Source organism: Schistocerca gregaria, chromosome 4, assembly GCF_023897955.1.
Source record: "Schistocerca gregaria isolate iqSchGreg1 chromosome 4, iqSchGreg1.2, whole genome shotgun sequence".
In the NCBI taxonomy this organism is placed as follows: Eukaryota; Metazoa; Arthropoda; class Insecta; order Orthoptera; family Acrididae; genus Schistocerca; species Schistocerca gregaria.
In genome coordinates, this window is record NC_064923.1 from 634,725,071 (window position 1) to 634,752,343 (window position 27,273).

At 43.9% G+C, this 27,273-nt stretch overlaps 1 protein-coding gene across 10 annotated transcripts in view; it reads right to left on the minus strand.

The window, feature by feature from the left end:
- Positions 1 to 27,273, minus strand: part of LOC126267252 (protein bric-a-brac 1-like) — a 1,659,048-nt gene that overhangs the window by 1,174,258 nt on the left and 457,517 nt on the right. The window contains exon 7 of one of the 10 annotated variants that reach the window (XM_049972273.1): positions 221 to 292. The exons of the other annotated variants lie outside the window; for them this stretch is intronic. The gene's annotated coding sequence lies outside the window, so the exon portion shown is untranslated. The remainder of the gene's footprint in view (positions 1 to 220; positions 293 to 27,273) is intronic. 10 annotated transcript variants of the gene reach the window in all.

A 27,273-nucleotide genomic window follows, 5' to 3' on the forward strand; every position in this document is an offset into this window, starting at 1 on the left:
CAACAAAAGCCTGCAGGCTTATCTGTGAAGGCTTCTTCTGATTGTTCTTGACGTTCACGCAATTATATCATTATTATCTGCATACGCTGGTACTCTAACTCATTTCTACAGGATAGAGTCTTCCCCCCCCCCCCCCCTCCCTTCTGTATTGATGCCGGAATCTCTTACAACCTTTTCCAAGACAATATTGAACAGGAGGAACATTAATTAATCTCCTTACCGTAATCAAGAACAGGAAAAGAAACTTGCTTTGCTGCCACTCTGTGCCTCTGTGTCGGGCAAGGTAAGCCGCCTGTTGAAAAGACACAAGATCAAATCAATCTTCAGGCCTCCAACGAAAATCAGTTAATTACTAAGACCAGTTAAAGACGCACCTGGAGTCTACGAAATACCTTGTGAGTGTGGCCAGAAGTACATGGACAAAAAGTGCGCACTGAGGAGCAACGCAGGAAAGAACATGAGAGATATTATCGCCTACGCTATCCAGAGAAATCTGCGTTAGCTGAGCATGCGTTAGAAAACGGTCACCACATAAAATTTGAAGATACATCTGTCGTGGCTCCCACTAACGGCTTCTGGGACAGTTTAATAGAGATGGTGGCTTTCAGCTCAGCGCTGCATGGGATCCAGCGATCGCGCGATTGAAGAGGGCACATCGAACGACTCAAAACATGCCCATTTATGGCAATGTCACGGGCACCAGTGACGTCACAACCGGCAGCTAGCGTATATAAGGGCGCCCCAACAGCCCACTGGCAGTCATACCACTTGAAAATGGCCAAGGAGTGTTTGGCCGAAAGCTCGTGTAGTTTTAAGCAATTGACGCGGTTGGAAACCCGAGAACATTTTATTCAATGTTATCGCCGCGAGACTCCGCTTCAAAGATTGGTAAGGTGTGTTTATACATCTGGAAAAAGATGCCTATTCAAATTTCAAGCCAGACGCATAAGAGTGGCACTAGTAACGCCACTGTGAGTATCCGAACCAGGTTTGCTCTAATGCATGCTGTAACAGTCGCGAGCGTTAGTTACCTGTGAGATTGGGCATGTTTTTAGTCAAGAATGCCTTTAAGGCGACAAAGATGCCATTATCAACACATCACTGAGTTTGAGCGAGGTCGTGTACTAAGCCTGCGAGAAGCTCGATGTTCCTCCTGCAGAACAACGTGGCAGTAATGTAGCCGCCGTACATGATTGTGGGCAGCGGTGGTGGGTGGCCGCGTGGCAGTACCGAGAGGGAAGAACATCATGTCCAACGCATGGCTCTGGCGCAACGTACTGCATCTGCAGCCGCCACCACACTCACACAACCAATTGCTACAAATCGATTACTTTCAGGACAACTCCGGACCAGACGCTTTGTTCAAATGGCTCTGAGCACTATGGGACTTAACTTCTGAGGTCATCAGTCCCCTAGAACTTGGAAGTACTTAAACCTAACTAACCTAAGGACATCGCACAGATCCATGCCTGAGGCAGGATTCGAACCTGCAAACGTAGTGTTCGCGCCGTTCCAGACTGTTGCCCCCACAACCGCTCGGCCACTTTGCCCGGCAGAAGCTTTGTGTCGTGCATTCCACTTAGCGCAAACTACCGGCATTTGCGGCTTCACTGGTGCAAACGGGAGTTCATCGGAGAGTAGTTGGAGGTCTGCTGTGATTTCTGATGACAGCTACTTCTGCCTCGATGCCAGTGATGACAGTCTTTTGGTTACGAGGAGGCCACTTGAGGCCCTGCAGCCACCTGTGTTCGTACTAAACGCAGTGAACCTACATGTGGACGTATCCCCTGGGGTGTGATTTCCCACGGCAGCAGGACTACTCTCGTGGTTATCCGTGACTGTAAATTTGCACGTCAGTCTGGTGATTCGACTTGTTGTGCTGCCATTCATGAACACCACTCGAGAGGATGTTTTCCAGCAGGATAACGCTCGGCCAGATTTAGCTGCTGTAGCCCAACATCCTCTACAGAGTGTCGACATGTTGTCTCGGCCTGATCGGTCAGCAGATCTATCTCCAAGCGAGCATATATGGGAAATCATCGGACGACAATTCCAGCGTCATGCACAAAGAGCAATAACTGGCCCTGTACAGAACGGTCAGGTGATAGGCATGGAACTCCATCCCACAAACTGACAACCGGCACCTGTGAGACACAATGCACGCACGTTTGCACGCTTGCATTCGACATTCTGGCGAATACACATTTGGCAAGGCTTACGTCGTGCTTTCATATACCCGCGAATTTGCAAGTTTAAACACTAAATAAAATATGTCACCTAGACACATTACTCTACGTTAATTATTTTTCGGCGTTGCGATTTTTTTCCCCGTCAGTATATGTTGTATCTCAATTTGACAGCGGTTGTGTACCATAGCAGCTGCCAATGAGGGGATAAAATTATCGGGAAGCTGTAAGGCTTCTGTTGCTGCACAGAGCTCCGTTCTGGCAATATAATACTGCTGTAGGCTCTCCGGGAAGCAAGTGCCCGTGTAACATTTGTTGGTCATTACCGATGCAACACTTGTTGTTGTGCTGAGAGCGGGACAGAGCAGACAGCAGGTGGTTGGCGCGCCAGCCCGCTTTTTGGGGCGCGGCGCCGGCCGGTGGCGGCGAGCAAGGCAGGTCGGCTGGTCGCTGGCGCCGCATGTTGTATGCATGACCTCCCGGAAATGCGCCGCGCCGCGCCTCGGTAGCCGGGCGCGCCGTGCGCGAGTGGCCGCCCGCCGCGCCGTATCGTTATGCAAGCCGTCTGCCCGGCTTTTGTAATTGCTAATTGCCGAGATGTACAGTTTTCAATTTTTGACGTGGGTTTCCGACTATTGTGTAACTACCGCAGCGGCAAGAGCGCCGCGCCGCGCCGGGCCGGGCCGGGCCGCGCGGGGCCATTCATTCCCCCGCCCACGCGCCAGTTTTCCTTTATTTTCCGGATGCGTCTCTCTCTCCGGCCGTCCGTGCGGCGTATGTGAAACGGTGCGCGGTGTCGGTTCGCCACCCTCGCTCACCGTCCGCTATGTCCCAACCCCCTCCTACCTCTTTTTTTTTATCCCCCTGGCGGACGCCGCGTCTACTGTCGATTAATACATGAGCAGGGATATAATATGTTCCAGTTAGGTGGTCCGCGAGCGGCACTGGCGCCTCATTCAAGACTAATGACGGCGCACACAGAGGCACGCCCCGCTGCCTTTGCGCGCGCGCAGCTCTCAACTGTCGCCCGCTCCGCTCCCGAAAAACAGGGCTCGCGCCGTACCGTCTGGAGCTGGTTGCCCTCTACTGACGTTCCTGCTACCCAATGAACAGTGGCCACACACCAATCGAGCGGCTACACACACACACACACACACACACACACACACACACACACACACACACACGCACACGCACGCACAAAAAAGAATTCTGACGTCGTTTCTGCCATCATTTTCCTACAATTGCACCACGTTAATTGTACAGTATATAAATATAAGGCTTGCAAGTCTGCAGCCTTTCGTGGACAGAACTAGTTTCCACAAAATTCTTCTGGGTTCGAACTCGCATCGTGCAACGCTCCACTGTTGCAAGTGGTGCTCATTACACCTTGACGAAGGCTACTTGCGAACGTTGACGGAGACATTGGTACATCACTCGACAACAAGACGCTCCCTACAACTGGGAAGAATTGTATGATAATAAAATTTAGTACGAGCAATCAACAAATTTTCAACTGCCAACACCGCTAAAATCATTTATTATTCATGCGGATCACCGGTTTCGGCAATTCCCTGTTGCCGTCTTCGGATCTGCAACAGATGGGACGGAAAATGCTAGGATACAGAAACTAAAATATCAGCACACATAATTATATCCAAAATTTGTGGTACGGTACATGGAACAGCAACAGACCACTGCTTACATCATTACACAATGTTTTACGTCTACATCTACATCCATACTCCGCAAGCCACCTGACGGTGTGTGGCGGAGGGTACCCTGAGTATCTCTATCCGTTCTCCCTTCTATTCCAGTCTCGTATTGTTCGTGGAAAGAAGGATTGTCGGTATGCTTCTGTGTGGGCCCTTATCTCTCTGATTTTATCCTCATGGTCTCTTCGCGAGATATACGTAGCAGGGAGCAATATACTGCTTGACTCTTCGGTGAAGGTAGGTTCTCGAAACTTTAAAAAAAGCCCGTACCGAGCTACTAAGCGTCTCTCCTGCAGAGTCTCCCACTGGAGTTTATCTATCATCTCTGTAACGCTTTCGCGATTACTAAATGATCTTTTAACGAAGCGCGCTGATCTCCGTTGGATCTTCTCTATCTCTTCTATCAACCCTATCTGGTGCGGATCCCACACTGCTGAGCAGTATTCAAGCAGTGGGCGAACAAGCGTACTGTAACCTACTTCCTTTGTTTTCGGATTGCATTTCCTTATGATTCTTCCAATGAATCTCAGTCTGGCATCTGCTTTACCGACGATCAACTTTATATGTTCTCCTAAAGTACAGAAGTGGTGCTATAAAATGAGTGTCCATGCCGGTATCGTGAGCTGTACTAGAAGTAGGCATGTCAGTTTTAAAGGCCGGCTGTTGCGGCCGAGCGGATCTAGGCGCTTCCGGCATGGATGTGTGTGATGTCCTTAGGTTAGTTAGGTTAAAGTAGTTCTACGTGACTGACGACCTCAGATGTTAAGTACATAGTGCTGAGAGCCATTTGAACCATTCAGTTTTAAAGTAACACCACGTACATGTTTGTTATTCAGCTTATTGCAAGTGTTCACGTTCATCATCACTTTACATCTCACAGATACCAGAGTAAGCATTCTTAATGGTACGTAAGTCCATCAGACGATACAGTGGGATTACAAATCGATACTATAAACTCACATTTGATTAAGGCATGGATCAACAATTCCTTATAATTACACATGCCTAAATTATTGTCATAACATATAAGACAAGTCAGTAATGTTGTTGTTGTGGCCTTCAGTCCTGAGACTGGTTTGATGCAGCTCTCAATGCTACTCTATCCTGTGCAAGCTTCCTCATCTCCCAGTACCTACTGCAACCTACATCCTTCTGAATCTGTTTATTGTATTAAACTTTTGGCCTCCCTCCACGATTTTTACCCTCCACGCTGCCCTCCAATACAAAATTGGTGATCCCTCGATGTCTCAGAACATGTCCTACCAACCGATCCCTTCTTCTAGTCAAGTTGTGCCACAAGCTCCTCTTCTCCCCAATTCTACTCAATACCTCCTCATTAGTTATGTGATCAACCCATCTAATCTTCAGCATTCTTCTGTAGCACCACATTTCGAAAGCTTCTATTCTCTTCTTATCTAAGCTATTTATTGTCTTTGTTTCACTTCCATACAGGGCTACACTCCATACAAATACTTTCAGAAATGATTTCCTGACACTTAAATCAATACTCGATGTTAACAAATTTCTTTTCTTAAGAAACGCTTTCCTTGCCATTGCCAGTCTACATTTTATATCATCTCTACTTCCACCATCATCAGTTATTTTGCTCCCCAAATAGCAGAACTCCTTTACTACTTTAAGTGTCTCATTTCCTAATCTAATTCCCTCAACATCACCTGACTTAATTCGACTACATTCCATTATCCTCGTTTTGCTTTTGTTGATGTTCATCTTATACCCTCCTTTCAAGACACTGTCCATTCCGTTCAACTGCTCTTCCAAGTCCTTTGCTGTCTCTGACACAATTACAATGTCATCGGCGAACCTTAAAGTTTCTATTTCTTCTCCATGGATTTTAATACCTACTCCGAACTTTTCTTTTTTTCCCTTTACTGCTTTCCCTTCTTTGCTTAGAAATGGGTTTCCATCTGAGCTCTTGATATTCATACAAGTGGTTCTCTTTTCTCCAAAGGTCTCTTAAATTTTCCTGTTGGGAATATCTACCTTACCCCTAGTGAGATACGCCTCTACATCCTTACTTTGTCCTCTAGCGATCCCTGCTTAGCCATTTTGCACTTCCTGTCGATATCATTTTTGAGACGTTTGTATTCCTTTTTGTCTGCTTCATTTACTGCATTTTTATGTTTTCTCCTTTCATCAATTAAATTCTATATTTCTTCTGTTACCCAAGGGTTTCTACTAGCCCTCGTCTTTTTACCTATTTGATCCACTGCTGCCTTCACTATTTCATCCCTCAAAGCTACCCATTCTTCTTCTACTGTATTTCTTTCCCCCATTCCTGTCAATTGTTCCCTTATGCTCTCCCTGAAACTCTGTACAACCTTCTCCTCTTTCAGTTTATCCAGGTCCCATCTCCATAAATTCCCACTTTTTTGTCGCAGTGGTTAGACACTGGACTCGCGTTCGGGAGGACGACGGTTCCATCCCGCGTCCGGCCATCCTGATTTAGGTTTTCCGTGATTTCCCTAAATCTCTCCAGGCAAATGCCGGGATGGTTCCCATGAAAGGGCACGGCCGACTTCCTTCCCCATCCTTCCCTAATCCGATGAGACCGATGACCACGCTGTCTGGTCTCCTTCCCCAAACCAACCAACCAACCCACCCTTTTGCAGTATCTTCAGTTTTAATCTACAGTTCATAACCAATAGATTGTGGTCAGAGTCCACATCTGCCCTGGAAATGTCTTACAATTCAAAACCTGGTTCCTAAATCTCTGTCTTACCATTATATAATCTATCTGATACCTTTTAGTATCTCCAGGATTCTTCCATGTATACAACCTTCTTTTATGATGCTTGAACCAAGTGTTAGCTATGATTAAGTTATGCTCTAAACATTTAAAAAAACTGACTGTACAATCACGTGTGTCATTCATAAAACGTTATTTATAAATAAACCTTTTTATATCACTTCAGTAATTTTTAAACATTTTATAAACATTTTCAATAATCCTTCACCAAACTTCCCTTTACACGAAATACAACCAATACAACCTGTAACCATTTAAACGCTCTGTATGTAAAGCTGATGGTATCACATGTAGGTCGATTTAGGATATTAATAAACGCAGAAAGAAAATTTCTCATCGGTATACTTGAGGCCTTTTTAGTTGTTGTTTTTTATATTCATAATTCTCTACTTCCTCTATTAATCGCACATAGTAAAGCTTGCCAGCAATTCTCAACAATCAGGCTGACGGGTGTTTTGCAAGCCACTTTTTTTCGTGGACGAATTACATTTCAAGTTTTTCCAACAAATCTCAGCCTGGCATGTTTTTTTTTTTTCCTACAGTTTGCTTCAAGTGCTCATTCCCCTTTAGGTTCATTTAGACGGTTGCTCGCACAGGTTTTGCGGTTGTTACTAAGTGGCTTACCGTCAGTAGCGTAACAGAACAGAAATGGAACTCTAGTACCCAAGTAGAAGCTTCCCTTGTGTAGTGCACGCTTGGCCTTCCACCGTAAGTGCCATGTTAGCTGTCTTCACCAATAAAAGCAACCACCCACAGAAACCCAGCAAGATGGAGTCAGAATCCAAGCGGTAGTCGAGCGTAATGCATTCTGGACTTACTTTCCGGCCTACTTGTTTGCCTTTTTGTCCCCCCCCCCCCTCCCCCCGCGAGCGGGGCTTCATTACGCGTCTACCGCTCTCAACGACCAACTCCCAACATACCCGCTCTTTGGGCTTATCCGCATCTGTTAGGGAAATCTCATCCCACCTTACACCAGACTACTTACAAGTTAGCTACAGCACCATGCTTAAGCAATGTTTGAGACACTGAACTAGCATCGGGAGGACTGCGATGAAGTTAACCGCCGAGCCAGTCTTTTCTGCGTTGTCGCCGAGCAAGTCCTTTCTGCGTTGTGCGTGTTTCTCTTAAATCAGTTCGAGTAAAAATGCAGGTGGTCCTTTCGAAGAGACCACAACAGATCCCTTGACCTATTTGTCAGGGCCGTGGAAGATATGCTCCTGTACGGTCTCACCGACCATGTTGGCGTAGTGGTATGGCATTGTACTCGCATAGTGGTTCAAATTCGTATCCGCCATCTGGACTTACGTATTGCTTAGCTTTCCAAATTCCTAAAAAGTACACGCCGGAATGCCTGCAAAAAAAAAAGTGTGTTCTGTCTTTAATGGCCTCGTAATCGATGGGACATTTATCCTTAATCTTACTTTCTCCGATGCTGCTTCTTCTTTAGAAAAAAAAAGAAAAGAAAGATACTGTTCCTAGTTACTGAAAGTATTTTCATAAAAAATTATTTCTTCTCCTAGTTCCTGTAGTAACTCCTTCATCTGAAAACTTCGAGTTTTGAGTAATAAACAACAATATTATTCCAATACATACTCTCCCATCCCCTAATGTCGTCTACCAAACAAAACAAGAACTTAAAAGTTACCCGACTAGATGTGCAATTGGTTTGAAGTACTCTTAATATATTTGCCTTCTTTCTTACAGCTACTGAATATCCCATACTCTGCAGAAGATTCAAGGCAGACATCGTTTGCACGCTGCCTTACTAAAAGAAAAAAAAAAGATCATTTCGACAACAGTTCAGCCACCTGCTAACAGCTAGTACAACCGCCAACCCAAGCAAAAAAAAAAAAAAAAAAAAGCTCTATCCCCTCTCTCTTATTCATACGCACACAACGGTATAAACATCATAAACAGAAATTAGTAACGAACATAAACTTCGTTAGGTTGGCAACAAATAGGTAAACATACCAAAGACGATGAAACACGTAATGGAGTCTCAATATTTACGCTGTGAAAAGAAGTGTGCGACGAAATAATTGTATCGATTGACAGAAGAACGATAGTCCACCACAAAAAGAGTGAGAAACATGGTAAACAGTGGGTGGATGGCAAAAACACAAAGATGTGAATACAAAACAGTGATAAAAGTGGTAGTGCGACCTCCAGTTCAGATGTGAGGATACGCAGATCAGCAAATGGTAGGTAATTACATTTTTACAAAAAATCGCGAAGTGAGCTGTTTGATAATCTATAACTAACAAAACTTTATCATTATAGATCCCACTGATGATGCCTTAGAACAGGAGAAAGCGAAACGCGGATGGGATTAATAAAATAACTAGCAGCAGGAAAAGGCAGTTTGATTTGCAAAACAAATATTTATATGCTTGCTGCGGAGGATGGCCACATAAACAAACTTGTATATGGATGTATTACTCTACTTTTCATTAACAATGCTTCCGAGACCAGAGACCGTGAGCCAAAAGTTGCAACATGTAGATCTCGAACGGGAAATGACCTTCACTCCATTATCTGTCGTTTATTCAACATGCCTACACAGATGTTATAAACTGCTTACAACTCAAGCCTCTTCTCTGTTTATTTGCGACGGACATTTCTCGGTTCATCTATATCACACGGCAACAGAAGAAATAAACGCACAATCTGGTACATGTTACATAACCTAGAGGTACTGACAACTTCGACCCCGGAGCTCAACTCAAACGTATAGATAATAAACAGAACCCTTGCAATTTAAACATTCGTGATTCATCAAACCGGGTTGCTATATTTCTTGCGTACTCCTAGTTTTGTCATGTTATGCGACTGATTTTCACAGATAGACAGGCCGTCAAACATCGTTAGCGTCGGATACTTAACGTCAACATACCTCTGCGATGAACGTAGACATGAGATATATTTTTGGTTCGTCTTATCTACATTTAGATGAGATTACCCAAGGGAAAACATTTTCTGATAGGAACAGCTTTTTAAATTTACTAGTGCGGAGTATTTGCTTGAAGAAAGCGCTCGTGGTATGAAGACAAGAAACAGGCCGAATTTCAGTGACAACCTACGAAACAGTATTCTTAAGAGCGTTTTAAAAGGAAAAAAATTTAAAACTTGTTTACATTATATAAATACTTAGGCTTGCACCGCCGGAGGCAGTCATCGTAATAAGTTTTCTGATCATCTGTTTACAGAGTTGCTCGGTCCATGCTGTAAAATAAAGTAGCCGGCACCGAACGAAAAAAACCTATGTTTCGGTCATAGTTGCAGTGGTCTTCCTCTGGTTCTACTAACGACGAAACTGATGTAATGTATTAGTAAGAGACCACTTGTATTTCGTATCCTCTGCGTGGCATGGATGACGTCACAATCTTAGAAAAAATGAAAAAAAACTGTTTAACTAATTAGATTCCTGTGGCGTAAAAGAGGAATTTGCTGTTGCTGTTGCCCTTCACGTACAAGCGGTGACTGGCCGTCATCTCTGAAGCGTCTTCCTCATGAGGACACGAGACGCGCAACTGCACTTTTGACAGTTGTAACGCTCTCTTCGCAAGTTATTAATTACGCGTCTTGGGCTATGATGGGTGGTAGCCAAGATGGCGCCAGCATATAGCCTTCTGCATTCCGTTCAGTAACAACATATTTTTTCGTGATAGGGATAAAACGTAGCCCTATATTCTGGAAGTAAGATGTAGGGCAAAGTAAGTTGCACTTGCTGCAGATCTGGTCCACATAACAAAGAATCTCTTTATATCTAACGGTTTATTAGATAATAGCGGTATTTTACTTTATGTGATTCGCTCCATACCAGAGGAAAACCTCAGTTGATCAAAGATAGTTGACGTAACCAACCACGCTCACATGAAGCTACCACTCCAGAATATTCGCCGCCGATAAATATAGTGAAATATTTAGGTCTGATGAAAGGCATAAAATTTTAACCCTTCTGTTTGTACGAACGCACAGGAACTCTAATCACGTTAGAGGAATCGCGGTATGATCACTGATTATGCTCAACACACGACCAGTACCCCAATTAAATCACAGACACATCCCTCGATTACCGTTGTGCAGTTGCAGAATATGCCGGATCAGGAGTGGCAAGTAGTGGCCATCTTTAGGCAGCGTCCAAACAGAAGTTTTTCATGAACCATAAGGAGTTTATTCATTGTACGTGTTATAGCAGGGCGGTTTGCAAGGCAAGGCCGTCAGTCAGTCTTGAGGGGGCCTAGAAGGCGTCGTCTTAAAATGTGAGTTGTGCCATTTAGGACTTAGGTTCACAAAGGAGTCGGCAGAGAAACACTTAGTAGTTAGTTTGGCTGCCGGTGCCAGAAAGAACCTGCGACTTGGGCCAATAGTCTTCGGCAGCTGCCATCAGTCAACTCATAATACCACCCACACGTTCCATTAGCTATACACAGCGAATGAATGGGACCATGTTTGTTGTCAGCATTTCAAGGAACAAACAACCTTCGCTTAGGTGAGGATGTTATATCAGTTATATCACTAAGTTCACAATGAAATATACTTAAACAATACAAGAGAATAATTTTAAAAGAAAATAATAATTTCAGTTTGGCTGAGCCGTACAGCGTACTTCCGTCAGTTTTCTCCCTTTATTCCAGAAAACTGTACTTTCAAAAACTGAGAGGGATATTTCCTTACCAGTTTCGTATTTTATTTATTTCTCTAATTTCTCCTATCTTTAGTACAAAGCAGTTTGTGAAAAATCTTGAAATCGGACCGTGCCTGACGCTGTAAACTGCAAACGAACTACCTTTTGTAATTTTTGTTTTACCTTCGAAAGGTTGTCGATCGCGCAACAGTTGCAGCCCCTACTTGCTTACAACGAATTGGCAGCGTTCCGAGAGCCACACAGACACATTAATTAATTTAATGCCGCTAACGCACAGTCAAAGGCCCCCGCTCCTACTGCGAACACTGCTGCACAATCACATACATCCAAGTCGCGGCGCTCCGGGACAAATAAATCGCCGCGGTGATAAATTACAGAGTAGCAATCAGCGCGACAAATTTCCGCCGAACCGTGTTCCCCGGAATCAACCGATAATGTCTTCCGCTTTACGTACCGGCGGCCCGCGTCGCCTGCCGCCGGATTTCAGCGCGTGACGTGACAACGGGCTTCCCGTCACAAAGGCGCGGCGCGGCCTCACCCCGCCGGTCCGACTCACTAGCAAGGCGTCACCTGCCACGTGTACCCCGACTCAAAACACACATACACACATATGCGATGTTACTTTCTTCTCGAAACGTGGCGAGGAAAGGCCGAGGTACTGGTTGTAAGGACACGGATTTAATAAATCCTGGGACTGGCAGCTCGACCCCCCACATCGAGAAGTTAACGACGAATTGTTCAGAACCATCCACCACGGTAAGTAGTAAATATTCCAGTGACTGACAGACACAAAGTCTACCAATAGCAACTGACGCACCGGCAGCAAACCTTTGAGCACCTCTCGAGTGGTTCCCATTCAGCAACACCATGTTGTTGTCCTCGTCTTCAGTTCAGAGACTGGTTTGATGCAGCTCTCCATGCTACTCCGTCCTGTGCAAGCTTCTTCATCTCCCAGTACTTACTGCAACCTACATCCTTCTGAATCTGCTTAGTGCATTCATCTCTTCGTCTCCCTCTACGATTTTTACCTTCCACGCTGCCCTCCAATGCTAAATTGGTGATCGCTTGATGCCTCAGAACATGTCCTAGCAATCGATCCCTTCTTCTGGTCAAGTTGTGCCACAAACTCCTCTTTTCCCAATCCTATTCAACACTTCCTCATTAGTTATGTGATCTACCCATCTAATCTGCAGCATTCTTCTGTAGCACCACATTTCGAAAGCTTCTGTTCTCTTCTTGTCAAAACTATTTATCGTCCATGTTTCACATCCACACATGGCCACACTCCATACTTTTAGAAAAGACTTCCTGACAGTTAAATCTATACTCGATGTTAACAAATTTCTATTCTCCAGAAATGCTATCCTTGCCATTGCCAGTCTACATTTTATATCCTCTCTACTTCGACGATCAACAGTTATTTGGCGCCCCAAATAGCAAAAATCATCTACTACTTCAAGCGTCTCACTTCCTAATCCAATTCCCTCAGCATCACCTGATTTAATTCGACTACATTCCATTATCTTCGTTTTGCTTTTGTTGATGTTCATCTTATATCCTCTTTTCAAAACACTGTCCATTCCGTTCAACTGCTCTTCCAAGTCCTTTGCTGTCTCTGACAGAATTACAATGTCATCGGCGAACCTCAAAGCTTTTATTTCTTCTCCATGGATTTTAATACCTACTCCGAATTTTTCTTTTGTTCCCTTTACTGCTTACTCAATATACAGATTTAATAAAATCGGGGACAGGCTACAACCCTGCCTCACGCCCTTCCCAACCACTGCATCCCCTTCACGCCCTCGACTCTTTGCAACTGCCATCTGGTTTCAGTACAAATTGTAAATTTCAAATTCGGAAGGTGACAGACCTTCAGAATTTGAAAGAGAGTATTCCAGTCAACACTGTTAAAAGCTTTCTCTAAGTCTACAGATGCTAGAAACGTAGGTTTACCTTTCCTTAATCTACCTTCTAAGGTAAGTCGTTGGGTCAGTATTGCCTCACGTGTTCCAACATTTTTGCGGAATCCGAATTGATCTTCCCCAAGGTTGGCTTCTACCAGTTTTTTTCCATTCGTCTGTAAAGAATTCGTGTAAGTATTTTGCAGCCGTGACGTATTAAGCTGATAGGTCGGTAGTTTTCACACCTGACCACACCTGCTTTCTTTGGAATTGGAATTATTATACTCTTCTTGAAGTCTGAGGGCATTTCGCCTGTCTTATACATTTTGCTCACCAGTTTTGCAGGGTTCTCCAAATGCTATCAGTAGTTCTAAAAGGAATGTTGTCTACTCTTGGGTCCTTGTTTCGACTTAGGTCTTTCAGTGCTCTGTCAAATTCTTCACGCAGTGTCATATCGCACATTTCATCTTCACCTACGTCCGCTTCCAATTTCATAATATTGCCCTGAAGTACATTGTCCTTGTATAGATTCTCTATATACTCCTTCCACCTTTCTACTATCCATTCTTTGCTTAGAACTGGTTTTTCATCTGAGTTCTTAATATTCATATAAGTTGTTGTCATTTCTCCAAAAGTCTCTTTCATTTTCCTGTACGCAGTGTCTATCTTAACTGTTACGATGACGTAGAACAAGTCGTCGCCAATGTTGACTGGTGGCCACTGTTAAATAGAAACATATAAACCACAGCAGGTTTGTCAGTAACGTCGATAAGGTGCTGGCTGCATGGTATGGATCTGCAACGACTAAAAAATTAGAAGTTGTTGGTAAAAAATAATATATATTGTACTTAACTCGTTGTACAGCATTCTTCTTGGCTGTATACATATTATTATAAACAGGTAGCTATTGTGGCTTCACTTACGCCATACGTTACTAAGCGCCTTGTTAGAGGTTGCTTCCTATCAGTTGTCGGCTTTACTACTTGACGTCCCGAGCAAGAGTGGACGAGAGCTCGTTAGAAACTTGATACGAGCCGCGGAGCGGCGTTAGCGGCGCTGGTCGCGACTCGCGTGTCCAACGATACTAATACGGACCGCTGTCGGTAACTGCAAACCGCTAACAAGTGTGGTATCGAACGTTGATACCACATTACCCCTAGTGAAATATGCCTCTAGATCCTTACATTTGTCCTCTAGTAAACCCTGATTAGCCATTTTGCTCTTCCTGTCCATCTCATTTTTGGGACATTTGTAGTCCTATTTGCCTGCTTCATCTCCTGCTTTTTTATATTTTCTCCTTTCATCAATTAAATTCAATATCTCTTCTTTTACCCAAGGATTTTTACTAGCCCTCGTCTTTTTACCTACTTGATCCTATGCTGCCTTTACTATTTCATCTCTCAATGCTACCCATTCTTCTCCTACTGTATTTATTTCTCCTGTTCCTGTCAATCGTTCCCTAATGCTCTCCCTGAAACTCTCTACAACCTGTGGTTCTTTGAGTTTATCCAGGTCCCACATCCTTTAATTCCTACCTTTCTGCGGTTTCTTCAGTTTCAATCTACAGTTCTTAACCAATACATTGTGGTCAGTCTGACTCTGGAAATGTCTTACCATTTCAAACCTGGTTCCTAAATCTCTGTCTTACCATTATATAATCTGTATGAAACCTGTCAGTATCTCCAGGCTTCTTCCATGTACACAACCTTATTTTATGATTCTTGAACCGTGTTAGCTATGGTTAAGTTATGCTCTGTGCAAAATTCTAACAGGCGACTTCCTCTTTCGTTCCTTACCCCCATTCCATATTCACCTAATACTTTTCCTTCTCTTCCTTTTCCTAGTATCGAATTCCATTCTCCCATGACTATTAAATTTTCGTCACCTTTCACTATGTGGATAGTTTCTTTTATCTCATCATACATTTCTTCAATCTCTTCGTCATCTGCGGTGCTAGTTGGCATATAAATTTGTACTACTGTGGTAGGCGTGGGCTTCATGTGTATCTTGGCTACAATGATGCGCTCACTATGCTGTTTGTAGTAGCTTACCCGCACCCCTATTTTTTCATTTATTATTAAACCTACTCCTGCATTACCCCTATTTGATTTTGTATTCATAACCCTGTATTCACCTGACCAGAAGTCTTGTTCCTCTTGCCACCGAACGTCACTAATTCCCACTATATCTAATTGTAACATGTCCATTTTCCTTTAGAAATTTTCTAACCTACCTACCCGATTAAGGTATCTGACATTCCATGCTCCGATCCGTAGAACGCCAGTTTTCTTTGTCCTGATAACGATCGCAACCACATATCTAAACTGAAACGCGACAGAATGACACATACTTTGCAACACTAATACGACAAATGTCAGATTTCTATGAATGCGTAAAGGTTTCAGTTACACAAAAGTTTACTCTAATTGCAGGAATAAAAAATGGTTCAAATGGCTCTGAGCCCTATGGGACTTAACATCTGTGGTCATCAGTCCCCTAGAACTTAGAACTACTTAAACCTAACTAACATAAGGACAACACACACACATCCATGCCCGAGGGAGGATTCGAACCTGCGACCGTAGCAGTCTCGCGGTTCCGGACTGAGCGCCTAGAACCGCGAAACCACCGGGACCGGCATTTGTAGCAATACCTGGACGAAATATGCAATTTGTCGAATGAATGGCGGCTCTTGTATGTCGATAAATGTAAAATAATACCTATTACAAAGATAAAGAACTCATAGTATCCTGTTAGAAGAGTAGCGGTCACCATCTTGAACCCTACAAATTGAATAATTATTTTGAGGGTAATACACGAAGCGATGTGAAATGATGGAACGTTCGCATAAAAGTCAATGGATTATTTGAATTTGTTGAAAGTGCAGGGCACATGCAAATGGTACGGCGTACATGACGGTAGTTAGCACACACTGCGTATCATATAAGCATGACAACAGATCTCGTATCTTAAGCGAATTCAGAAACGCGATGTTACAATCTTAACAAATCGGTGTAACCCAGACATATGCGTAACTACGATAAATGGGGCAATAATACAAATAAATGAGATTACTCTTCAACGAGCCGCTGGAGACGACAATTATGTTATATCAAAATAGCTGGCATTCGGGTTCGCGCTCTATAAAACGCCCGCCGAACTTCGCCTTTAAGCGACAGAGCCCGCAGCAGAAGTTGGCGTTCCAGGGAAAAGCGCGCATACACGTTACACGCCAGCCCACGGGCGTCTAACTCACGTGCCAAGGGGGACGGCGAAACGCCCTCTCGGCGACGGCCGTCCCGCCTGTTACAAATATAGGAACGCAATAAGCAGCATAGCAATTCAAATTCGCAAATGCAGGCGAAGTAAACAAGCGTGTTTTCATTAGGCGCGTCAGTGAAGGCGGGCGGGTAGCGGTGTCAGCGCGACGCGACGCAAGGCCCACCGGCGCCGCCTGTCAACCCCGCCCCCTTCCACCCCCGCCCCACTTGGGCGCGGAATTAGCGGCCGTCACACGGCCGCACCGACATTTGCATTAATTTCCGAGAATCCGACGCGCACTCCTATTTGTAATATACAATGTAAAAGCGGCGGCAATTACACACGTAACAGCGGGCCAGTCCGATAATTTGATTTGCCGCGTCAGTTTTTGTTAAGCAAGGCACTGGCGGAGGTCCAGCCGCAGGGGATCACACGCTAGCGGGCAGCTGCGGGCTCCGTTCCACGCGGCCTGCCGCCTGACTGACGAAACTTAACGTTCGCGGTCCGCGGCTTTTGCCACATCTACGGTAAACTCTGTACGCCGCTTTACGGCGTCAGAGGAGAGTAGGAGGGGGAGGGGGAGAGAATAGTAATTCTTGTGCCACTGTATACCCCTGGTCACCCCACAACTTATTCTACTAGTGAATTATACGTGGGAAAAGCGACTGATTGCACGATCTCTGATTTCTCTGATTTTTTTCGTCGTAATCTTTCGTGTGAGATGTAATAAACTCACCCGACAAAATATTGGTCAATCCCTTAAAAGACCGCACTTTGGATGATGTACAACTGCTACTAGACAGTCATGTCACCCTCCACGGCTGACGTACGGCATGGCAGTGAAGTATGTGCGAGTCGGTACTACGGATTCAGTGGAGTTCTATAGGTCGATATGAAGATATGACAGTGGCAGAGAGAAGTCGTGTTAGGACGTGCCAATGACGACACCACAAATGAAGTTGCCTGACTTAGTGTATCAATGCCAACTGTCCAACTTGTCTATAAGACGTGGTTACTCAGAATCATTTAACGCGAAAGAAATGGCTCTGAGCAGTATGGGACTTAACTTCTGAGGTCATCAGTCCCCTAGAACTTAGAGCTACTTAAACCTAACTAACCTAAGGACATCACACACATCCATGCCCGAGGCAGGATTTGAACCTGCGACCGTAGCGGTCACGCGGTTCCAGACTGAAGTGCCTAGAATCGCTCGGCCACATTGGCCGGCCGCGACGTAAGAATCTAGTCGTAAAGAGGTACTAACCGACAGGGACTGGGTACGACTGACACGTCCACTGTGAAAATCGGATACAAACTAGAGACATATTTTCTGCTGCCAGCGAATACAAGTCAATCCCGACAAGTTGACCAGTGAAGAGAACTGCATGTAATAGATATTTGGAGCGAGGTCGCAAAGACGATTTTCTCATACCACACACACAGCTATACGTCTTCAATACGCCAAAACGAAGCGACGCTTAATAGCAGCTGGCTGTAGGCGTGTCGTGCAGTATGAAGAGTCGAGATTTTGCGTCTTTTCAAATGTTTTAAGGCATCGAGTACACCCACGACATAATGAGGCATTTAATGTGTAGAAGATGCAGTTTAGGACATTCTGTGATTTTTTGAGGTGCTTTTGTGCTTATGTTGTCCAGTTCGAATATACGCTGTCGCAATGTCAACAGAAATCTAAGTCATGGCTAACGCATCTCTTCTGGCAAATACAGTATGATGGTTGTCTTCATAAAAACTCCCGCGCTTACTAGACTAACCCGTGGCGAACAAGCTGATTTTCGTTAGATCTTATCCATTTCGCTTATGAAGACACAAAGCAATTAAAGATATTAGCTGCCACCCGGTACAGGGGTGCAAGATCATCGTGGTGTCTCTCCTATCGGACGTCATATACATACATATCTTCTATTGAGGTTAAGGTCCCTGTAAAGAATCGTCGCAATGAATGTTTTGCGAGCAAATTCTATCGTAGAGGAGTTACACTTTCTTACAATTTTTGCAGTGGATCTCAGCCTGGCAACTACTTCTCCGCCAATTACTTTTATGTGATCACTCCATTTTCGTTCGCTCAAGAGGGCTACTGCTGAGTATTCTACCGTCCTTACCGTTTCCAGTGGTTTATCAGCAATTTGCAACACGAAACATTTATTATGAGTCTAGAGTCAACTTCGTCTCCACCCCTGCGTCAACAGATTGGGACGTTTGCAAGACAACAACCATCTGCACCAACAGTTCGACGACGTTTGCAGCAGCATGGACTATCAGCTCGGAGACCATGGCTGCGGTTACCCTTAACGCTGCATCACAGCGGCCAGAGGTGGTTGTTCTGGGTACTGATTTCTCAGGATCTATGCACCCAAATTGCGGGAAAATGTAATCACATGTCAGTTCTAGTATAATATATTTGTCCTTTGAATACCCGTTTATCATCTGCATTTCTTCTTGGTGTGGCAATTTTAATGGTCAGTAGTGTAGTAATGAGTGAAATGTTACCAGGTAGTCTGTCAGTCCTCGTACAAGAGTGTTCTGCCAATTCACATCTTTACACGATTTTTGTGTTACCCGACGAATATATCACGTCTAAGAGGTGGTGACAGCAATAGAACTCAAAAGGGTTACGTCACTCGACAGCCGTAAGATTTCATCGGTTATATTTTAAAATAATCTTTATCTTAGAAACACATATCCGTAATTCTGAAATGTTCAGAAGTATGAGATAATCGTGAAAATACCGTAGAGGACACGAATACATGTTAGCTACAACAGTGACCTGGTTCCCTCGGCAACTATCTCACAGCCGGTAAATAACCGTTGATAATGATCCCGTATATTTGAGCGACCATCATTCGCCATCCGCAATACACTGGAGTCCCGTGCACAAATGCTTTCCCCCCAAAGTATTTCACAACAAACTAGTTCCATGAACAAAATCAACTGGTTGTGAAAAACTAAAATATATTATGAGCTTACGATTGTGTTACACTCGTTTTCTTCTGGGCATGTCAATGTAAACTCAAAGAAGGGTACTACAGGGGGAAGACTGAAAGTTGGATACGTATTTTATTCACGAAACATGACACGGTTCCAGACGCTGACAAGGACCTCGGTAGCCTACAGATTTACAAAACCATTGCACCTACTAATATATGGGAAGGTAATATTGCTGCCTTCGTCAGTCATCAATGCACAGCAGACTCGCAAAGGGTAATTATATGCTGTGATAAAGCGGGTTTTAATCTTACCCTCGCACACATTGCTATTAAATTTTTCTTAGTGTCTTCCTTAGTTTCAAAAGCTTCGAGAGGAGTAAGAAACACAACAGAAAAACTTTTCGCACATATCGCTATTAATTTTTTCTTAGTGTCTTCCTTAGTTTCAAACGCTTTGAGAGCCGTAAGAAACACAAAAGAAAAACTTTTTACTTATCCTCATTTTATCTTGGTCTTCGCTCCAAGTCTTGCGTCAAGGGGTACATCCTTGCGGCTGAAATTCTGGTTTAACATTGTGGGTTCCTGATGACTAAATAACTATCACATTATTAAATACCACACTGTCTTTACGATTTCCACTTAATATTCCAAATAACATTATCATGTCGATCATATAAATATGTCTGTCAGAGATGATGTTCATCTATGCAAAAACCGATAGTATAAATGGTATCGGTTACTTCTATTAACAAAGGTTATGTTAAAAACAGGTGTCCCACTACAGGTTGAAACACCGACACCAAGGAAAAACTGCTCTTAAATTCTGGAAGGATTACTGTGTGAAATGCCGTAGTCTCTATGGGACGTATGATATCTTGTTACCGACATCTACAGTTCGCATGTCACGCCTTCCCTTCCCTGTCACATTCGCGAATGGTACGCAAGATGGACGATTGGCCGCCATCCTCCGTAATTACACGGTCTTCTCTAATTTAATCATGGTAGTAATTTCGCGAGATGTATCAGAGAGAAAGCAATGTGCTGCTAGACTCTTCTTGCAACGCAACGTCTAGGAATTCTTTGGAGCTTCTTTATGTACTGTAATAATTATACTTGATAAAGGCCCGTGACAACCGAGCAATACTCAAGAACGGGCATATCTAGATCTTTGTACGCTGTCCTCTCCTGGATCAATAACATTTCCTCGCTATTGTTCCAATGAAACCGTCTGGCAGTTTACTTCTCCCACAATCGGTTCCTTCTTGTCGTTCAGCTTCAAAGCATATTCCCACAGACAGTTTTCCGTGAATAGTCAGCAGTCATGTAATCGAATGACGGGTCTTTCCGCCTACAAGTAACCACCCGGAATGGAGTGACCATACATAACTAAATTGACTAAATTGTAGGAAAGCCAGACGCCAGAGATTAAGGAAATGTAATTCATCCACGAAAGAAGTTAGTTACAAAACAATTGTTCGACCGACTCCTGAGTACTGCTCATCAGACTGGAATTTTTACCAGGGTCGATTAATGGAAGAGACGGTCAAGATCCAACGAAGAGCGGCGCCTTTCGTCACGGGATCGTTTAGTCGGCGCGAAAGTTTTACGGAGATGCTGAACAAACTCCAATAGCAGGTGCTATAAGAATGCGGTGAGCATCACAGAACGGTTTAAGACGGGAACTGCGAGAGAGTGAGTTCCGGGAAGACTCAGGCAACACACAACTTCCTCCCACATCATCTCGCGAAATGTCCACAACCTGAAAATTAAAAATATATATATAAGTAACACGACGTTTATCAACACCCATTCGCGAATGGGACAGGGAAGGATAGCGGTACCTACTGCATCCTCCGCCACAAACAGTGAAGTGGCTTTCGGAGTACAGATGTAGACGTTTATACTCATTTGTTTGTTCTGACAATCAACTGAGTTGCTGCGCTATGTATTGAAGCTCCAGCGATTTGTCCGCTTTGAAAGCGATGCGGTGAGTTCTTTCTGCGAGTAGTCTTCAATGTAATCAATTATTCACTAGGCGACATATACAGATAACTGTAAGGATACAGACCGCTTTCCTGTCGTTAACGCTATATTTCGGCGTGCGAGAGGGACAAGCTCTTTGATTCACCTACTACCACGGCTCGCCGAAACCTCTGGCTAATTTACAGAAACGGAACTGAAACGAAAATAATGCGCTATTGCTCGTCACGTAAACGAGTGCCCATGCTTGCGCCGGAAATGAACATAATACAACAGGTGGTAATTTACGGCGTCGCGGGTGGCGATGCGATGCGACGGAATGGGATGGGTGCTGCACAGCAAATATTTATGGAAGACGTGTTTCATTATGAATGCCGTTGCAATTGCCTAGAAATAAGTAATTTGAAATAGCCAATTATGTGTCACGATTTCATTTCATTTGTAACGGGACAAATAACTGCACTAAAAAAACGAACCAAATGCGTGTTATTTGAACAATATTTGTGTGTTGTAATTGAGAGGTGAGCTGTAGGGTGCGAGGGAATGGAAACAACTCAAAAGTGCGTATTTAAACACACAACATATTACCACAAATACAAGAATGCTACGTTAGTAATAATTTCTTAATAAATGAACTGTTATCGGCTCGTTTCAATCCAAGTCCAAAACAAAGAAAAGTCCGCTATAGCGGTAATCAACATGCAGCATTTCTCGCGGCAGCTTTAATTTGGTTTTATGTCCCTCCCATAACTGAAGGAAGAAGAGTAACTTTGTAATGACGAGTTGCCTACTATGTAATGTGGCAGTTCGCCTATATTGACCGTCCATGTGATGTTTTTATTCCTTCCTACTAAATAATTTGGTTACGGTGATGTGAAAAAAAAAGTTGCTGGGCGAGCGACAGAATTAAGTTACAATTGGGGGATAAACCTTGTATTAATATTTTTTTAAACTGTTTTAGCACACTAACGCAGTGCCACGCAGTACTAGTAATTCTGGCTGAGGAACGCAGTACCTGTCCTTAGCAGCGTGCATAGTGATGGCAGCGTGAAATCTGTATACAGGCAAAGAACGTCCGAAGGCTAAACCGTTGAATGAAGATTTGATTTAAGGTATTTATGAGTCCGTTGTGGCACTGCATAGATATCGGACTGACTTAATGACACTGACTGCGATAAGCCAGTTTATGTGAAAGGACTTAACTGTTAGTATTGACAACCGTTTAAGAGTTAGCAAGACAATTAGCAAGCGCAGTGGCTGTAACATTTACTTCTCGAATATGCTATTAAATACTTTATGTTATACCTGCACACCGTCGTTTTCACTGATATTTTGATATAGCGTCAGTGACTATGTGGAGTTTTAGTTTATTAAATACAGTGTAAGGTTTTTATTAAACTGTAGAATATTATGTGAAACTACATGACACTTATTCCTTGGAAAAGGTAGAGATTCCTTGGACTTCAAACACTTGCGTAATGAAGAGATTCGTTAAGTACGCAGTTACATTTAGGACACAATTTATCCAATTAACCCTTGCACATTTCTGAGAATTTTGCGTATTAGGCCGCTCTTTATGGATGTTTCATCTGAGACAAAACTAGATAATTTATTTAGCGCTCAAGAACGGGAGGTTGGGGCATTCAGATGTCAGGCAATGTTTCCAGACACAACTCCATGAAATAAAGAGAAACGTTACAATAGGTAAAAGAACGGATGCGACTAGAATGGAGAAGGAAATCGGCCGTGTGCTTTACAAAGGAAAAATCATAGTTCTCCTTAATCTTCATAGGAAAGTCTCGGAAAATCTAAATTTAGACGACCAGACACAGATTCAAACCGCTCTTCCCACCGAGGGCTAACCCTGTGTTACATTGCTGCGTCTCTTTCAGCACGAAGTACCCTCTAGGACAAAAAAGATGCAGCACAGAGGAGTTATTTGAATGGAAAGAAACCGTTAGATGTGATGAAAATGTACAGATAAACAAATGAGTAAAATTTCGGAAAAACGGGATGGTTTATTCAAGAGCCGCGCGGGATTAGCCGAGCGGTCGAAGGGCGCTGCAGTCATGGACTGTGCGGCTGATCCCGGCGGAGGCTCGAGTCCTCCATCGGGCATCGGTGTATGTGTGTGTGTGTGTGTGTGTGTGTGTGTGTGTATGTGTGTGTGTCTGTCCTTAGGATAATTTAGGTTAAGTAGTGTGTAAGTTTAGGGACTGATGACCTTAGCAGTTAAGTTCCATAAGATTTCACACACATTTGAACATTTTGTTTATTCAAGAGAAAGAGCTTAGCAAATTGAGAAAATCAGTAACGCGTTGCTCTATCTCTGACCTTTATACAAACCGTTATTTGGCTTGGCACTGTTTGACAGGGTTGTTGGATGTCCTCCTGAAAGATATCGTGCCAAATTCTGTGCAATTGGCTGGTTTAACCGTCATAATCCCAACATGGAACATACGTTCTCAACGTGATCGAAATACGGCGACCTTGCTGGCCAAAGTAGGGTTTGGCAAGCACGAAGACAAGCAGTAGAAACTTTCGTCGTGTCCGCGCGGACATTATCTTACTCCAATATAAGCCCAGGATGGCTTGCCGTGAAGGGCAACAAACCGGGGAGTAAAACATAGTCCACTAATGCTGTGCTGCAAGGGTGTCACAGATGATAACCAAAAGGTCCTCCCGTGAAATGGAATGGCATTCTAGACCATTACTCATGGTTGTCGGACCACATGCAGGCGACAGTCAGGTTTTTTTTTCCTTCCTTTCCATCTCAACTGTAAAGCTCCTGTTCCATCATTCGCGGCTGCGTCCTTCTGAATGTTACTTTGCTTCCAAGCAGTCGGAACACCTGCGTTATATTGTTCTCCAAAACACACTACTGGCCATTAAAATTGCTACACCACGAAGATGACGTGCTACAGGCGCGAAATTTAACCGACAGGAAGAAGATGCTGTGATACGAAAATGATTAGCTTTTCAGAGCATTCACACAAGGTTGGCACCGGTGGCGACGCCTACAACGTGCTGACATGAGGAAAGTTTCCAACCGATTTCTCGTACACAAACAGCAGTTGACCAGCGTTGCCTGGTGAAACGTTGTTGTGATGCCTCGTGTAAGGAGGAGAAATGCGTACCATCACGTTTCCGACTTTGATAAAGGTCGATTTGAAGCCTATCGCGATTGCGGTTTATCGTATCGCGACATTGCTGCTCCCGTTGGTCGAGATCCAATGGCTATTAGCAGAATATGGAATCGTTGCGTTCAGGAGGGTAAACGGAATGCCGTGCTGGATCCCAACGGCCTCGTATCACTAGCAGTCGAGATGACAGACATCTTACCCGCATGGCTGTAACGGATCGTGCAGCCACGTCTCGATCCCCGAGTCAACAGATGGGGACGTTTGCAACACAACAACCATCTGCACGAACAGTTCGACGATGTTTGCAGCAGCATGGACTATCAGCTCGGAGACCATGGACGCGGTTACCCTTGACGCTGCATTACAGACAGGAGCGCCTGCGATGGTTTACTGAACGACAAACCTGGGTGCACGAATGGCAAAACGTCATTTTTTCGGATGAGTCCAGGTTCTGTTTACAGCATCATGATGGTCGCATCCGCGTTTGGAGACATCGCGGTAAACGCACATTGGAAGCGTGTATCCGTCATCGCCATACTGGCGTATCACCCGGCGTGATGGTATGGGGTGCCATTGGTTACACGTCTCGGTCACCTCTTGTTCGCTTTTGAACAGTGGACGTTACATTTCACATGCGAAACCCAACATTTCAGCAGGATAATGCACGACCGCATGTTGCAGATCCTGTACGGGCCTTTCTGGATACAGAAAATGTTCGACTGCTGCCCTGTCCAGCACATTCTCCAGATCTCTCACCAACTGAAAACGTCTGGTCAATGGTGGCCGAGCAACTGGCTCGTCACAATACGCCAGTCACTACTCTTGATGAACTGTGGTATCGTGTTGAAGCTGCATGGGCAGCTGTACCTGTACACGCCAACCAAGCTCTCACTCAATGCCCAGGCCTATCAATGCCGTTATTACTGCCAGAGGTGTTTGTTCTGAGTACTGATTTCTCAGGACCAATGCACCCAAATTGCGTCATAATGTAATCACATGTCAGTTCTAGTATGATATATTTGTCCAATGAATACCCGTTTATCATCTGCATTTCTTCTTGGTGTACCAATTTTAATGGCCAGTAGTGTAACTAAACAGAAAGTCTGCAGCGAACTATGCTTTTCCCACAGCTTGAATTCCACAAAACGAGCTAAACACTATTCTTTATGGTGTCGTACGTACACATTTAAACACCACAGCAGTACAGCCATGAACAAAAAACGGAGTGACTAATCTGGGAACTACGGCAACAAAAATTTGACGTCCAAGGTAGTCTATGAATATCTGGATAATATGTAAGGCGTTCTTTACCATTTGAAGCGGGTACGAACGACTGTTTGATAGGGAAGACTGTTTATTTTACTTTTACAAAGTAATTTCTCCTAAACTCAGTATTGTATCCTTCGTATTTGTGGAATTCAAGCGGTGGAAAAGCAGTGTTCGCTGAAGACTTTCTGTTTAGTTATTTTGGAGAACAACACATCGCAGGTCTTCCTTTGTAGGTAACATCGGAAGTTCACTGAGGCTTTTTGCGGATGATGCTGTAGTATATCGAGAGGTTGTAACAATGGAAAATTGTACTGAAATGCAGGAGGATCTGCTATGAATTGACGCATGGTGCAGGGAATGGCAATTGAATCTCAATGTAGACAAGTGTAATGTGCTGCGAATACATAGAAACAAAGATCCCTTCTCATTTAGCTACAATATAGCAGGTCAGCAACTGGAAGCAGTTAATTCCATAAATTATCTGGGAGTAGGCATTAGGAGTGATTTAAAATGGAATGATCATATAAAGTTGATCGTTGGTAAAGCAGATGCCAGACTGAGATTCATTCGAAGAATCCAAAGGAAATGCAATCCGAAAACAAAGGAAGTAGGTTACAGTACACTTCTTCGCCCACTGCTTGAACACTGCTCACTGGTGTGGGATACGTACCAGATAGGGTTGATAGAAGACATAGAGAAGATCCAATGGAGAACAGCGCGCTTCGTTACAGTATCATTTAGTGATCTCGAAAGCGTTACGGAGATGATAGATAAACTCCAGTGGAAGACTCTGCAAGAGTCGGCTTTTGTTGAAGTTTCGAGAACATACCTTCACCGAGGAGTCAAGCAGTATATTGCTCCCTCCTACGTATATCTCGCGAGAAGAGCATGAGGATAAAATCAGAGAGATTAGAGCCCACTCAGAGGCATATCGACGGCCTTTCTTCCCACGAACAATACGAGACTGGAATAGAAGGGAGAACCGATAGAGATACACAAGGTACCCTCCGCCACACGTCGTCGGGTGGCTTGCGGAGTATGGATGTAGATGTAGAAACCATTTACCGAATGCTTTTTACAAGCGTTGCAAGATAAGGACAAAATACAGAGTTTCGACACAAGACAGAGAATTTACTGACTCTATAACTTGATCGGGCGGTGATCCTCACACAATTTATGTTTTGAAATATCGTTGGAACATTTGCGATAATAATTCTATTTCGTCTCCTACCAAAGGCTTAACTCAAACCGAGATGCGTCAATTTCGACTTTATTTTTATGCATGTTCTACAACAAGCTATTCGACACTCAAAAAATGTGGGAAACTTAAGGAAGGCTTAGCTGTAAACAGCCTTGGAGAATGGTGTGAACCGAAGGTGTAAACTGGGCGAAGGCTTTTGCTATTTAGTGGTCTGCTGTAAAATACTATACAGTTATCAGTGAAGGAAGACGAAC